The following is a 16,731-nucleotide window of genomic DNA, read 5'->3' on the forward strand; positions in this document are numbered from 1 at the left end:
CCAAACAGATTTCCAAAGAATCCAGAAGCATATTATTCAAATCAATCTCAACACAAATACGAGCAAAAGTAATCACCTTCTTATCCAGGGTTCGTTGAGCAATTGTGGTCGACTTCCCAAGCAAAGTAGCAATCCGTTGCAAAATATCCTCTCTCAAAAACTCCAAAGGAATTCGAGGTAAACGAACCCAAACAGGAACCCTCGAGGGCAATTCTTCAGCAGAATTGAAACCTGCATGCCAGGGTTTAATAAACAAGCCCACATGATTATAGAAGTAGGGTCCTCCCTCAAAGACACGATTCGATCAGACATGCAAGAAAAAACCACCATGAAATAGCTATTCGCAGCCAGCATAATCTCCTTATCCCCCTCAATCTACCAAGTACGACGAATCCAAGCTTCCAACGCCGATAGAGAAATACGGATCCCAAGAAATTTACAAATTAGAACATGTTTACTCCAGTAAGAGACCTCTTCCAAAACCGATTTAGGAGGTGTAATGCCCCGCTAGGAAACCCCGAAGGGATAAGCCAAAATTACAAGAATAGAGTGCAATTTTTTTTTTTAAAGTTACAACACATAAGATGCAACAAGATAACAAGATTCAAGTTACATAGCGGAAGACTTCAACTAACTCCTAAAGAGTTTCCCAACGAGATTACTTAATTTTTCACAATACACTTTACTCACACAATTAATCCAAAAGTTGAATATCTTAATAACGAGATAATTCACAATTAGGATAATTCTTTTCAAAAGGGGGAAATGTAAACCACAAGCGAAGATTCATCATTGAGATCCATTCATAATCTTCATTCAAGCTTTTCATTTAAAATTACAAACCATACATCAACATTCTAATACACTAGGATTTCATCATAACATAAGAGATCTTTCCAAGCATATTTAAATTCCTTAACGACAACTGAGTATAATTCATTACTCTAAGATACATTATTCCATATTCCAACTTATTGCATTAAAAGGACGATTTCACACATGCATTACGATAAATCGCATCTCAACCAATTATGCATTCGATCAACATGGCATTTAAGGAAGAAATGAATATAAGCATTAATAGTTAATTCCAATTGTCCACTTAACCATTTTACATAAATTAATCATACATGATAAAGCTGAATAAAGAGACATAAGAGAATGCATCACATAACACCATAATGATCTCGGAGTTCACCCCTAAAGGGCTACATCTCCGGGTCTGCGCAACTGCAAGACCCCCTCTGATAAATAATAAAGTTAAGAGTACAAGAGGTTACACTATACAATCCAGCCATCAAGGCGATATATAAACAATATACAAACGACCACATCGGTCCATTAATACATAAACGATCCTTGAAAAGAACAGGATCCAGCTGAACATAATCAAAGCTAAAACAAAGGTCCAGAAGAGCATCCATAAAACTGAGCCATCACCACCCAAGGTCTAACATGAAACTGACACTCACAAGGGCAGCGACAAAGGACGACTCACAAAAGTACTCAAAACAGGACAAAACGACAACACACTAGCGAACGTAGGGACAAGTGTCATCACACAACCTGGTATGGATACCATGGCAAGTCTTCATAGGTCCCGGCCCATACACTGGTAACCCTGGCAACCTAATCCGAACTTCTGGCCCATCCAAGCCTCATGTGGACCCACACATCCTCTCGTGAAGACAAGGAAGGTAGTTTGCCATTTCAGGCCTTCTCACAGCATGTCGAATCTGTGATAGCACTCGTCTCATGTGTGAGGCACATTATCTTATTTAGAGATTATTTTCTAATCTACTTAGGTTATCACTTATTAGACTCACTTTCGACGGGTTACCCAGCAGCCACTTTGGGCGCGGCCCCCAATCGAAAGCCACTTTCCCATACGACACTAGACGAAACTCAAACGAACGGAGTTCAAGAAGAAGAACAATCATCTGGTCAAACACGACTCAAAGATGAACACTTACTGACGGTACTCTAACTAGAGACCCGACCAACAACGGTCAACCACAATCATCATTCGACTCACACACAAGGAGGATATGATCAAAACGACACTACCACCATACAATAGTCAACTCGAAAATCGAGGACTGAAACAGGTACACCAAATCATTTCATACGACAGGGTCCTACTAAACAAAGCAAAACATGCCATTTCATAATTAAAGGCGAATACAGAAATTAAACTCGCAAGGCAATAATCAGAAAAGACAATATTCCTCAAATTGATTTAATCATTACAAGGCGATCAAGTTTTCTACAAGGTCCAAATCAGATTACAGTTATCTACCTCATCAAGGGATAAGTTGTTCTTGGTTTTCTAACTCCTAAGGTTCAAAGCATCGAACAGGCAAATTAAGCCATAACGAGTTTTTTTGCCAATTCATATTAATAAATCTCAAACAACCATTAATCAACTAAAATAAGCTATTTAATCTCCAATCAAAACGTCATTAACATGCTGGTCTAAAACCGACCTCTACAGTTTCATATTTTCAATCCCAAATGCATAATACGAAACACGGAATATAAACATATAGCAAGAAAATATAAATGGAGATAATCATTTCCAAAGTATATCGTTTAAATTTCTAGTGCCCAACGATAAACATTTCACTACTTTTCAATTTCTCGATGATATGTCCTACGATAATATTTAACATCATCAAGTAGAATTACATCGACTATATCAAATTGCAAAATGACAGTTTCAGAACTTAATTAGAAAAGGTATCAAAGGTATCAAAGGCGTGAAATGAAATTGGATACTGATTAACCTATAACCCCATTATAAAATTAATCAATACCAATTTAACATTTAACATGATATTCCACCTTTATTCATAATCAAGAATCTAACTTAAACTTAACATTAATAATACTTCCATTAAAATGATATAAATATCATTTGCATTTTTTTAATACAAAAAAAAACAATTTTAATAAACTATGTTTAAAACCAAAAAACGCATTTAAATAACTATGTTCCTTTTTTTTTTTAACAACAAAAAACGCATTTAAGTAATGTGGCGAGGGCGGGCCGTGCCCTAACCCTCGCCGCAGGAAGGCTTCGCACAGGGAGACCCACACAGGGCGGCGCCACTGCGGTGCCCGCAGGTCCGCGGCGCCCTGCGACCACCGCAGTGTGCCGCGGCCAGAGGCTTACACAACAGCGAGAGGGGAATAACCATAGAACGCGCGGGGGACAAGGAGTAAGGGCGAGCGGGGGAGAGGGGAGGGGAGCGGGTGGAGCTCCGCTCCCCGCTCTCCCAAAACCCCGACCACAGTGAAAACACATTCACACGCCCAGCACGGGTTAAATAAAAATTTTCGCCCAGATCCGAAAAGCACGATACGCACAAGGGTATAAACACATACGTTTAAATTTTAATTAGAACACACAGTTCGTAAATAAGCACAAACGCCCAGGGATAACAAAGCATTTAAAATTTTCTTTTCCCCTAAAAAAACACAGTTCGAACTTGGCTAAAAACGCCATCCCCAAATTTCATCACGAATATAAATTTCAAATACACTATGAGTTCGGTTTAAATGAACTGGGTTGGATATCAAATTTTCTTGATGGATTTCCCATCCTTTCCAATAACAAAGGGTTTCAAACACCCAAACAGCCATGAAGAAAAATACACATTTCCATTTAAAATCTCCAGCCAAACAAATTGATTTTCAATCACAAATTCATTTCTTTCAATCAAAACAATAAATTCTTTTGGCAACAAGAAGACAATTCAGAATTCCTACCTTCATTCGCAATCCTGGTATGGCTGAGGGAGAGCCCACCTGCCAGATTCAACCAACTGCCTCTTCTCCAAAACCCCCAAAAATCTTTCCAGCCAAAATCCCCTCCAAAAATGTCCATCCTCCATTTTTCCCCAAATTTGGGTTATATGGAAGAGTTGACCCAAAATTTTCTATTTTTGGAATAAAAATCTTTATTTAAAAATAATACTCAAAAATTAATTCTTTTCAACAATATCAACAAATTAACTTGCTTTATCAATTCAAAATTCGATTTCTCATCTAATCAAATTTAACCTTTCTAATTTAATAATCCAACAGAATGCAATTACATCTATTGCGATAAAATATAAAACTTCATTTCATCAGCATATATAAAATGCATTAATATTCCAAATCAATCATTAAATCGAATCTACTCCAAATTAAAAACGAGCAATCCAATAACCATGAAAATCACATAACGGAAACCAGATTAATTTAATCCATTAATCATCAATGCACAAACGCATATTTAATCAAGACAATTACTGAGGACTAAATAATCAATTTAACCAGGCACACCAAGCACGCAAACCGAGAAGGTCAACCAAACAGACGACTCGCAAACCCAAGCAAGAAGGGATTACCGACGACGACTGGCGATGCTCACTAGAGCACGACTAAGGCCGACTAGGGTCTTACGACCACCTAATCCAACTCTAAGGATTAAAAAGGCACACTCAAACCTGCACACCCAGGTGAAGACAAACCTCGCACTCATGCGGCGTTGCACCTGAAATTTCCTGCAACCAAAGATCATAAATGCATACATATATACAATTTAATGAAATCATTAGTCCGATACTAACATCACGAAATAGGAACACTGAAAATCTGCATACAACTAGTGTGAGAACCACATCAATAGCTATGCGTTAAATCAAACATCTGATTGTAACATCATATTACGATTAACTAATCAAGATTAAACCAAGGTTAGAGATCGATTACGGTAGGGGTACTACAGGAGGAATGACTAGAACCAAACGATCTTGGCTCCTTGAAAGACATCCATTCAATTTCGTAAGTTTAGAGCTCTCACCCACATAGAATGAGTCTGAAGACCTTACATGCTCACCTAAAGAAGAACCCTTTGGCGGCACAACACCACCCACCACCAAAGTAGAAGAAACCCAATGTTCTTCCATACCCACAAAGGAAAATCAACCCACACACCACAACCCTGCCACAACACAACACAACCCCAAACAAACACCACACTCCAACCCCAAACACACCCTCCAACCGATTGCAGTAGCACCAAGGAATGCAGAAATGCATGTAGAGAATAGAGAAAATATGTGGGAAGGGCTTAGCCCTAACCCACGTATCCAACCAACCCTGTCACTACCTCCATCATCCTCCCCGACAACATATTCAATGTGCGGGAATAAAAATTCTCTTAGATATTTTAATTTATCCTTAATTATTATAATTATCTTATTGGTTTTCCAACTTGGAGCATCACCTTTGGATATTGCATTAATAATTATTTGTGAATCCCCTTTAAAATGAACCTTTGTAACCTTCATCATGTTTGCCATTTCGATAGATAGTAATGTTGCATTACCCTCAGCTTCATTATTGGTGATTTCTAGTAGTCTTTATGCACCTAGAGCTAGAGTATATTTCCTACATCATCTTGGCACACACACCCTGCTCCTGACGAACCTAGGTTCAAGTAATTTTTGTTTTAAGTTATTTTATTTTATTTACTTTTTAATTATTTTTTATTTTTTCATTATTTTTAATTGAGTGTTATTTTTCTATAATGCATAAATTCATTACAAATTAAAATTTTCAATGTTTTTTAGAATTAGATCATTAACATTAACTTCTAGGGAACACATTTTTTTGGTATTTTTATTGAATATTTTATTATTAACTTTTGAATTTGTAATAACAATGTGTGTGTATGTATATATGTATGTATATATATATATATATGTGTGTGTGTGTGTGTGTGTGTGTGTGTGTGTGTGTGTGTGTGTGTACGCATATGTATGTATGTATGTATGTATGTATGTATGTATGTATGTATGTATAGGTGTGTGTGTGTGTGCACGCGCACGTGTGTTCGTGTGCGTGTGTGCACGTGTGTGTGTATGTGTGTGCATGTGCATGTGTGTGCGCGTGCGTGTGTGTGTGTGTGTGTGTGTGTGTGTGTGTGTGTGTGTGTGTGTGTGTGTGTGTGTGTGTGTGTGTGTGTGTGTGTGTGTGCGCGTGTGTGTGTTCATGTGCATGTGTGTGTGCATATGCGTGTGTGATATCATTCTTTTTTATTGGAGGGAAGTGTTTTTTTTTGTTTTTTTTACTTTTTTTAATTTTGAATCATCTTGAAGAACGGTATATTTTTGTAGTGGACTTGCATGCATTATAAAAATATATATGATATTGAAAACATAATATAGAATGTAGTTTTCAAATCACTTCATTTGATCCTATAAAAGATGAAGTGAAATTATTTTTTTCTCAACATTTTGACAAGCATGGAGGAATCTCCTCTAGGGGTTGATATAAGCCTAGAACATCCAAGGGAATTTATTCTAACCCCATTTGACTGAACTCTTATCCCTCATCATACATTTTTCTAAATATATGTTATTTCAATAAAAAAATTAATATGTCCTATAAATGGGATATGTTATTGTGATATCACCCTCACACGTATATGGTTTCCTAATTTATCTCTAACTATGATTTTTAATATGAACTTACACTTAGGGACAACGTTACATTATTAAACAATATTTTGGAAGAAACATTCCTATTCAAATAGTTTTTTGAAATGAGCTCTACCACTCCTACTCTTATTTGTGTGTTGTTTATTGTAGTGACCCATGGTTTCTCTATGTTTGTTGTTGGTGCATCATTTGGTCATTGTTCCTCTATGTTTGATGATTGTGCGTTGTTTGGCGTTGGTTCTTCTTCTACTAGTGTTTCATTTGTTGTGGGTGGGATTCCATTTAGTGTGTCATTTGTTGTGACTCTGCTCCCCATCTCTAGTACTACTATGATTTCTATTGTTGTTATAGGGTTCCTTGGTTCTTCTGTGTCTGTCATTGGTGTATATTTTGGTTGTCTCTTGTGCTACTAGGGTTTCATTCGTTGTGGGTGAGATTCATATTGTTGCATCTATAACTATGTCATTGTGCTTAGTTCTATATGTCAATGGTCTTCCTATCTTTGGTGCAGCCACAAGTTCTTCTATCACTATTTGGGCATTTGGGAGAACCTTTGTTGTTGTTGGACTTAACTTTTCTCAGGATGTTGGTTTGGGTGTTTCTTGCCTTTTGAGAAAGAAATCTCATCCTCTTTTTGTGTCAAATCATCACTGGTGGTGCTTTGTGGCCAAGATGTGGTAGAAAATGAGGATTTCTACCAATGTAGGGGTTTAGTATATTGATTCTCCAATCTATGGGGCTCTCTTCTTGACCTACATAAATGGGTGTTGGATTCATGGTGGCCTTTTGTGGCAAGTAAGATTGAACTCTTCCCATGTGCTAAAGGTTTTTTATTTCCTCCTTTGCCTCCTTTGAGGATAGAGATTTGGTGTTGGGCAATTTGTCGGCTTGTAGGGAGCACTCTCTCTCTATTAACCCTTGGTCAACTTAATCCTCTTACTAAGCCACTAAATGTGCATCCAATTTTGGTTAGACACCTAAACCTCTCTCTACAATTTTTGGAGCCTTCTTGTTATGAGGCCATTGGCAACTCGATTGGTCACTTTTTGAAAGTTGATTCTATTTCTTTCATGGGGCACTCTACTTTTTCCTGCATTCTGGTGAATGTTGATATCTCTAAGACCCTTCATGAAGATGTGGTTTTGATGGTTGGGGAAAGGCCTTGGACTCAATCTCTTAATTATGAAGGCCTCCCCTTCCAATGTCTTTGGTTTTCTACATTGGTCACTTGGTTATGTCCAATTATATCCTCTCATGTTGCAAGGGCGTTGCTAAATGGTGGAAGGTTGTTATCGATGACCAAACAAATATCTATGCTTCTAATTCATCAAATGACTCCTTCGAGGGTGATGATGCACGTCTCTTGCTATTGATATGACTTATGCCCTCGATCTCTTTTATGGAACCTCATGCCCCTCATGTGTAGATTGAGTTGCCTTCAGAACCTTCTCATTTTTCCTCTCGTGTTATACTTCCCTCTACATCTTTTGTTATCAATTTGTAGTCTACCATAGGTTATCTTCCAATCTCTAGTGCAACCATAGGTTCAATTGTTGTTTTATAGCTTTTGTTCTACCTGTTGCTTATGTTCAACACCTTTCATCTCATCGTCCTATTTCACCCTCTCCATGTGCTAATAGGTTTTTCGTGGAGGTTTCCCCTCTTTCTTCCCCTTGTATTAGGATGTCAGATGACAATATTACTTGGATTGATGTTAGTCGATAGGAGAAAGGTCTTTCTTCTTTCTCTTCGCAAAGTCATGCTGGAGTTGTGGGTGTAAGTTCAACCCACTCTTGATGTATGTTGTTTGAAGTTCTACTTGTGTGCTATACAAGTGGCACGTTATGGATTGTGTTTCTCAACCCTTGGGAACTTTGTTACGAAGGGTTCAACACCCTAGTTTGTTGCTTATCAAATAAAAAAATTCATATTCAAATACAGAGGAATGTGTGAAAAATGTATCACATAGTATGTAGATTTGTATCAAGAAGTCTTTAGAAAAAAAAAGAAAAATATAAAAAGAAAAGAAGATGACCAAGAAAGGCTTGCCAAAAAAGGAAAAAAAAAATGCATTTTTTATTGAGAGTGACATAAGGAGACATATAGTTAATATGACTCTCAAACATAAAAGAAACACTAGATGAGATAGGTAAACTTAAAAAACAATCTCTTAATTATTTCTATGTTTATAAAAGGAAAAGTTATTTTTTGTTTTTATAGATGGATGGCAATATAAAAGTGAATAGAAACTAGAGTTATGGGTATCTCTTTCTCACTCTACAACCAAACTTTAATTATATATTTTTATTACTTATCAAATTTTCACTGTTATAGGCTTTTGTGTGACCAACTATGATGAACAATAGTCGAGGGTATTCTCTTGTTTGCTTGAATGGACTCATTACTTCCTCAAATATCACTATTTTTTTACAAACTTCTACTCTTTTATAGGGCACCCTACCCTTATCCAACCCTTTGTAGGTTTGATGCAGCTTTATAATATCTTGATTGCTAACATAATAGTATGGAGTTGAGTATTTGCATATGAGACTCCCAACCAATTTTAAAAATATCTTTTAATAATAAATATAGTTCTCAAATTTCAATATGAATACAATAGAGACACTAAAAATTGATTGAAATATATTTTTAACTCATTGTCATGCTACTTAAGTTGTCAAATATTTGTTCTATGTTAAAGAGCATTTGGTTTCATGGCAAAAGTCATGTTGTAGGCACCTAGATGATGTTAGGTCCAAATCTTTTACAATACAAAAAATAAAAATAAAAATGTTTATTCTATAACCAAATTAACAAATACAATTATCCTAATGGAACCTAATTGCCACATAATTGTTGAGATCCATATGATAGATGGTCTTCCACAATAGAATTTGAGAGGATATTATAACATTAACCCAAGCATTTAGTAGACAACTAACAATTATGAGAATGGTGCAACCATCATAGTTTTGATAAAAAGCAACCATTATTAGCTTGTGGATAAAAGACTAAAAAAAAGACTTCCTTTATTATAAAGTAATAAAAATACTTATCTAATATATAAATTTTTAATGTCTGTTGAAATTATTTTGTCACCTTAAGTCACATTTAAGTTTATGTTCTCTTATTGAAAAATGATCATAATTTATAATAATATAAATTAAAAAATATATAAGAACATAAATTATATCTAGAAAATTATTTAATCTAAAAAATAATGGTATTATATAAAATGAAAATAAATAATACTATGCATAAATTAAAAATAAAAATACATTCTTAAAATGGTAGCTTAAAGATAATTATATATAGTCAAATTTTGAATGCTTCCAAATATTTGCTTAAACTAAGTTTAGAGTCTCATATATTTACAAGCATTCTTTATGTCCTAAATTACAAATTCTTTAGTTAAATGTTATTTTTTCAAGTTGAGTATTTTTCAAAGGAACGTGTTTTCAAAAGAAATCTATTAACATATTGAGAAAAAATTTCTCTAAATAATTTTTTAATAAATTTTCATAATAAACCAGTAATGTTCACATAAAGAGCTTTGTTTTTTTTAAAATTCTTTCTATTTTAAGATTTCTTGTAGTTGGATCCATACCATCACATATGATAACTTTGTCTTTATAATTGATGTAGTATTTATATAAAATTGTTTAGGAATAGAAGCATTTAATAAAAGAGGGTAAAAAGAAGTTTTAAAAACTTACACATTATTATATTATAAGTATGAATATTATAAGTTATTCATAATGTTAAAGTTCAATTAAAAATATTTTTAAAGTATAAAAATAAGATCAAAATAAATAATTTTTATTAATGAGATTTTTTGTATATATATAGTTTTGATTGGGTAAGCATGGATTTTATAAGGGTCTATATTCTCTTACAAGTGAAAAGATTTAGCAATAAAAATAACAAGACAATAAAGGAAAACTATGAAACAACAAAAGACAAAACACTACAAAACCTTTCAAACTACCAACCCTAAATTAGGGAGGTTTATAAAATTGTTCCTATGATTTTTGTTCAACCATAGTTAAAGGATCTTTGTCCTTTAAACTTAGTTTCTTGGAACAAGAAAAATTCATAAGACTGTAGATAGAATCCTTTTCCATCCCCAAAGCTTTTAAAAAGGAATCCACCCTATCAATGCTTTTTTATTATTCCCAACAAAGTTATTCTAAAGAGGATGTCCATTGTTACATTCATGTTTCTATGGATGAGTATGATCATAGAAAAATCAATGACTTTAAGAGATTTTATCTAGTTGATGGTTTGCAGAGGTTTAAACCTGATTATGCCAATCTAGGACACATGAGGTTGGATTGTTAGAGCAATTTTCCTATGTCTTTTGATGAAGAGGTAGTAAGGATCGTGTTGAGCAGAATTCACAAAGATTACTTATGGTTGGATCAACCATACCTAATTTCCAAGGAAGCCCTAAGGGGTGTGATCGGCTTATACTCTATCGAAAAGGTGTCTACTCTGAAATCAGTGAAGAATGTGGAAGTGAACAAGCTGACAGGTTTTGAATCTGATAAGCAAGCCCTTTGAATTGACAGTATTACAAATTTGGGTGTGAGATATCTGACGATGGGAATTTTGTACAAAGTTTATTTCAAAACTTAGGAAGGATCTTCCTCCTCTACTACAGTTTATGTGGTTTATCAAATGGTAAAGTAGAACAAAGATTATGATTTGTGTGAGCTCTTGAGGTGTCAGGTGCTAAACAATCCATGGATGACAAAGGATGGGAATTACCCCTTTCAGTATGGCTCTCTTGTTGTTTGCTTGGTATACTACTTTCTAAGTGCATTACTTGAAATGCAAAATGTTGTATGGAGAGAAGATATGATTGTTGGTGCACAAGTCAAATAGTATATGGATAATGATAAGGATGCTTGTTGTAAGTTTTTTATGGATCTCTGAAAGGAGATGATTAGCAGACATAGAACTTCTCTTAATGTTGCAGATTGGTATAAGATTGAGATTACTTTCATGGTGGATAAGGACAATTATGTTATGGAGGCTTCAGTGTCAAGGACTTCATGGGTATAAAAGCTTCTCTATGAAGTATCTGATGATGAATTCTTGAGTATTGCTAAGATTCTTCTTAAATAAGATAATGGAAAAATCTAGTGGTCAGAGAGTTGATGATGTCGGTGTGTCTTCAAAAGGACATGTTTCAAAAGTAAAAAGACCTAAGTTATTTGCAGAGGCCTCTTCCTCTATTTATAAAGTATTGAAATATATGCTTGTGAGTCTGGTTGAGAAGGAAAGTGCAGACACTACAGTGGTGGAAAGTGATGAAGGAGAACCAAAAAAGGCTAGTGTGCAAGAACATGTTGTGAAAGAAGAAAAGTTTGTTGCTTCCCTTGCTTCTTCTAGGGAAAGTTCTCTTGAGGTTGATAAAGTACTTGATTTAATTGAACGACCTAATGGACTGAACATGTATCTTACAATTCCTACATATGATCAAGATGTTATTGAATTAGCATTTGATGCTTATATTCTTGTTCCTAGTGATGTTTCAGTCTTACTTCTAGAAGTGTTGATGGAAATGTTGATTGAGTGTATGGCTTTAATTGATGATAGTGGTGATTCAAGTGAACTATGTACTGAGATAAACCTAGTAGTCAAGATGACAAAAAACGTGTAAGGGCACATGAGAATCTTAAACTTAATTTGTAAAATTTCAGAAAAGTGATTGATAATGTTTCATGGTTACATTGTTATTGCTTGAGATGTCCTATTGCTACAAAGAAATTTAAGGATGAGATAGACTCTATCGAGTCTCAGCTTATTGAGTTGGCTTATTCATTTGATATCTACAAAGATGGTAATGGTGCTATGAGATCTAAGGTTTGTGATCTTCACTCTTAGTCATCCCTACAATAGACATAAAGAGATGGCTACATGAGGCAATTCTGTGATCTGAAAGATGCAATGGAGTTGTGGATGTATTCATTTACCAAGTCGCTGGCAGATGCTAAAAAAGTGGAATGAATTGTGTTGAATTCTGATATATTTGATGTCACAGTAAATTTGTGTCTTGAATGTAAGTGTCATAGTAGGATTTTGTCTATTACTATTCGTTCTTTGGAGTCCTCTCCTGTGGGGCTTAAGAAATGATTCAGGGACATTAGGCCTGGTAATATATGATAGTTTTATGGACATTGGTTGAGCAGTCTGCTATTTGAAGGTACTTGTATTCAATCTATCATTTTTTTTGTTTTGAAGTGATTATTTTTTATAGGGGGGGTTATAGATGTGTACAATTTGTTTTGGCAAGAAGAGTTGCCCTTTATCTTTGATGTCAAAGGGGGAGAATTATTTTGTACATGGGGAGAAATTTGTTTTTGTTGCCATTAATGACAAAGAGGGAGAATGTTGAAAATTTGAGTTGTTTGATTGATATCTGAGTTTGATTGTCATTGATGTCAAACTTGGTTGTCTGTATGGAGTTTGTTGCAAATGTGAAGTTGATGGTGTGTCAGTATGGTTGTTATTGATGTCAACATACCGATTCTCTATTTCAGTGATTGGTTTGTGCTCTGCTTTTCTGATATGGTGCAGTTGTAGTTATGAAGTTTTGGTATGTTGTTTGATGTTATGTTGGGATGTCATGCTTATGATTGGGTGCTCCAAAAATTGTGCTTCAGAAGTGTATACAGTGATGATGGTGTTTGACAATATTTGTGATGCTCCATATTTCTCCACATTTTTGGTTCTGATGATGATATTTTGGATTTATTTTGTTTGTCTTTATCTTATTCTGATTTAGGACATGATGATGTGCTCTGGAGACGTGGTTTCATATATGTTCATTTCGGGTCCGATCGACCTTGAATGTCCTATTTTTTCTCTGGTGATTGTGGTGTATGGATAACGTGTTGTTTTGGTTGATGAAGTGCATTGTGGTGTAGTCCACTTCTCATTTCTTTCCACTGCGGGAATGTTTAGTGTAGACCTATTTCAAATTGTGTTCCTATAAATTGTTTGTCCAACTTGGGAGACTCCTCATTCAAGATATTAGTATAAATAAAGAATGATAGTAATGAAGAATAGATGCAAGTGGATTGAAAAGAAGGTATGTCTCCTATTGGTGCGAATTTGTGCAAGGTTGTGTGAAGTTATGGTTGAGCAGTATGGTAGTGCATTATTGTTAGGTACCAGAGGTAGTAAGCCAAAGGTCTCTTTCGGCATTGCAACTTAGTGGTAGTTGTGCTACAGTGGTGGATTCCTTCTTTTTCTTTCTTCTTCTTCTAGGCAGTGAGCCCTTTTCTAGCAGTTTTAGTCGGGTAGTGAGCATTCTGACAGTGAGCCACCCTTTTTTAAAATCACCTTAACCGGTGTCACCCTAACAAGTGTTTTATACTTGAGAATTAGAATTCTCCATAGTTTTTCCCCTCTTGGTTTTTCCACATCAAATCTGGTGTTTAATGTGTATGTTTCATGTGTGTGCTCTCTCATGCTTGTATCAGTTTATGGTTAAGTAATTAAGAATTAGTTTATCAGATTTGTTTCTATGGAATAAGTGAAATATTTTAATTGATAACTTATTCACCCCCCCCTTTCAATTGTTCAGGATATTCAACAATTGGTATCAGAGCTTTGGTTCCTAGAAAGTAAGACTAACCGCTTGAGGAGATCCGATGGCACATAAATTGACTATTTCTACTTTTGAAGGATTTGACTATAGTTTCTAAAGAGTGAAGATGGGAGGATATTTAATTTCTCTGAGTTACAAGGATTGGAAAGATGTGGAAATTAAATATGTGAAGCCAGCAAATGGACCTACTAACCCGGATGAGATTGAAGCCTATGAAGAAAATGAATGAGCAAGGTATGCTATCTTTAGTGCCCTATCTAAAACTAAATTGGAAAAGGTTGTTGCATTAGATATTGCTTATGAAGTCTGGGAAAGATTGAAAAACATCTATGAAGGAAATGATAGAGTTAAGCTAGCTAAGATGCAAACTGCTAAAGGCAGGTATAAGAAGGTGAAGACATAACAAGTTATTTTCCAAAAGGTTGACAATGTAGTGAATGAGATTAGAGATCTTGGAGGCACCTTGGATAATAAGGATGTGATAGAAAATATCATGAAGACTTTACCGGATTGGTATAGTGACAAGATTTCAACCATTGAAGAAACTTATGATCCATCCAAGTTCACCAAGGAAAAATTGTATGGCACCTTGACTGCATTTAAGATGAGGAAGTTTGGCAAAGACAAAGCAAGAATTGAGATAGCCTTTAAAGCCATAAGTGCTACATATGAAGATTTAGATGATGAGAGCCTAGATGAAATGGAAGGAAACTTTGTAAGAATGTTGAGAGAGGAACCAACAAGTACTAGGGTATGTTACCTCTTAAATGTTTTAAGTGTGGAAAGATTGGTCATTATGCATCTAGATGTCTAGAGAGAGGAACAAAACAAAACTTTAAAGAAAAAAAGGAAAGTTCAATAAGAAAACCTACTCTGTTAAAGATGATGTTGGTATTTCAAATGATGAGTTAGATTATGAAGATGATGATTGCTTGTTCTTGGTAGAAAAAGATGAACCTAAACCTAGCAATAATAAAGAGATATCTCTGAAAGGCAATACTAAGATTGTAGAAACTGTTGCTTCAGCATTACATGTTAGAAGAGATAGAAATGAATGGTTGATTGATAATGGATTTTCAAATCACATGATCGGTGACAAAAGTAAGTTTGTAAAACTTGAAAAGTACGAAGGTGGTTCTGTTAGATTTGGAGATGATCAAACTACTTAGATTGTTGGAATAGGTTCTATTACTTTTGATGGAAAACATAACATTAACAATGTATACTATGTGAAAGGATTACATCATAATCTCTTAAGTGTTAGACAAATTTGCAAAAATGGTTACAATGTTGTCTTTCAGGATGGTGGTTGTGAGAGTCGAAGGGGTCTGGAACTGTTATTGCTGCTAAAAAAAGAAAGAAGAAATATGTATCAATTGGAGCCTGCTACAAGGCATTGCCTGTTATCTCAAATCAATGAAATCTAGCTATGGCACCAGAGGATGTGTCACATCAACTTTGACAATTTGGTGAAGATTAGTTTGACAAGAGTTGTGAGAGATTTACCAAGACTGACTAAAGTGGATAATAGTGTTTGAAGAGAATGTCAAGGGGGGAAATAGACAAAGGGAACATTTAGAGGAAAGGAACAATCTTCTATCACATCGTTAGATTTAGTGCACACAGACTTATGTAGTCCTACCAAAACAAGGAGCCTACAAGGTGAGAAGTATTTCATGCTCTTAATTGATGATCATTCTAGAATGACTTGGGTTGCATTTTTAAGAGAGAAGTTAGAGGCATTAGAAAAGTTTAAGATATTCAAAGCTAGAGTTGAAAATGAAGTTGATAGAAAAATCAAATGCTTAAGATCTGATAGAGGAGGAGACTTTGTTTCTAATTCAAATTTGACACCTTTTTGTGAGAAATGTGGGAGTAGGAGACATATGTTTGCTCATAGGATACCACAACAGAATGGTGTAGTGGAAAGAATGAACCAGACTATACAAGAGGCAACAAGAACTATGATCAAAGAAGCAAACCTATCGGAAGTTTACTGGAAATAAGCAATACATACTGCAATATACACTCTCAATAGAGTTCTTTTCTAGAAGAAATTTGGGAAGACATCATATGAGTTATGGCATGGGAGAATTCCATCAGTGAAATACTTTAAAGTTTTTGGAACTAAATGCTACATTCGGAGAAATGAAGGAAATCTTGGAAAGTTTGACAACATAATAGATGAAGGTATATTCCTAGGATTACCGATGTTACAACAAGAGATTGAATAAAATTGTTGAAAGTGCAAATGTGAAGGTTGACGAAAATATTTCCAAAGACTCTGGTATACAAGCAGGATATGAATCTGATGAGTCCACAAGGAGAGAAGGAGAGGAGAAGAACATAGAAGAAGTTAAGCAAAAAGAAACTTAGGTTGCTCCGACAACTATATCAAAACTCTAAGGTATGTACGGAAGAATCACTTTGAGAACCAAATTATTGGAGGCAAGAACAGAGGTGTTATTATAAGCAACAAAGTTGCTGAAGAACAAGTTCTTCTATGTTTACTTTCTGAAACTAAACCTAAGATAGTTGAAGAAGCTTGTACAGATCAAAAGTGGATGAAGACCATGAAGGAAGAGTTAGATCCGATTGAGAAAAATCAGACTTGGG

The sequence above is a fragment of the Cryptomeria japonica genome, chromosome 5, assembly GCF_030272615.1.
Source record: "Cryptomeria japonica chromosome 5, Sugi_1.0, whole genome shotgun sequence".
Taxonomy (NCBI): Eukaryota; Viridiplantae; Streptophyta; class Pinopsida; order Cupressales; family Cupressaceae; genus Cryptomeria; species Cryptomeria japonica.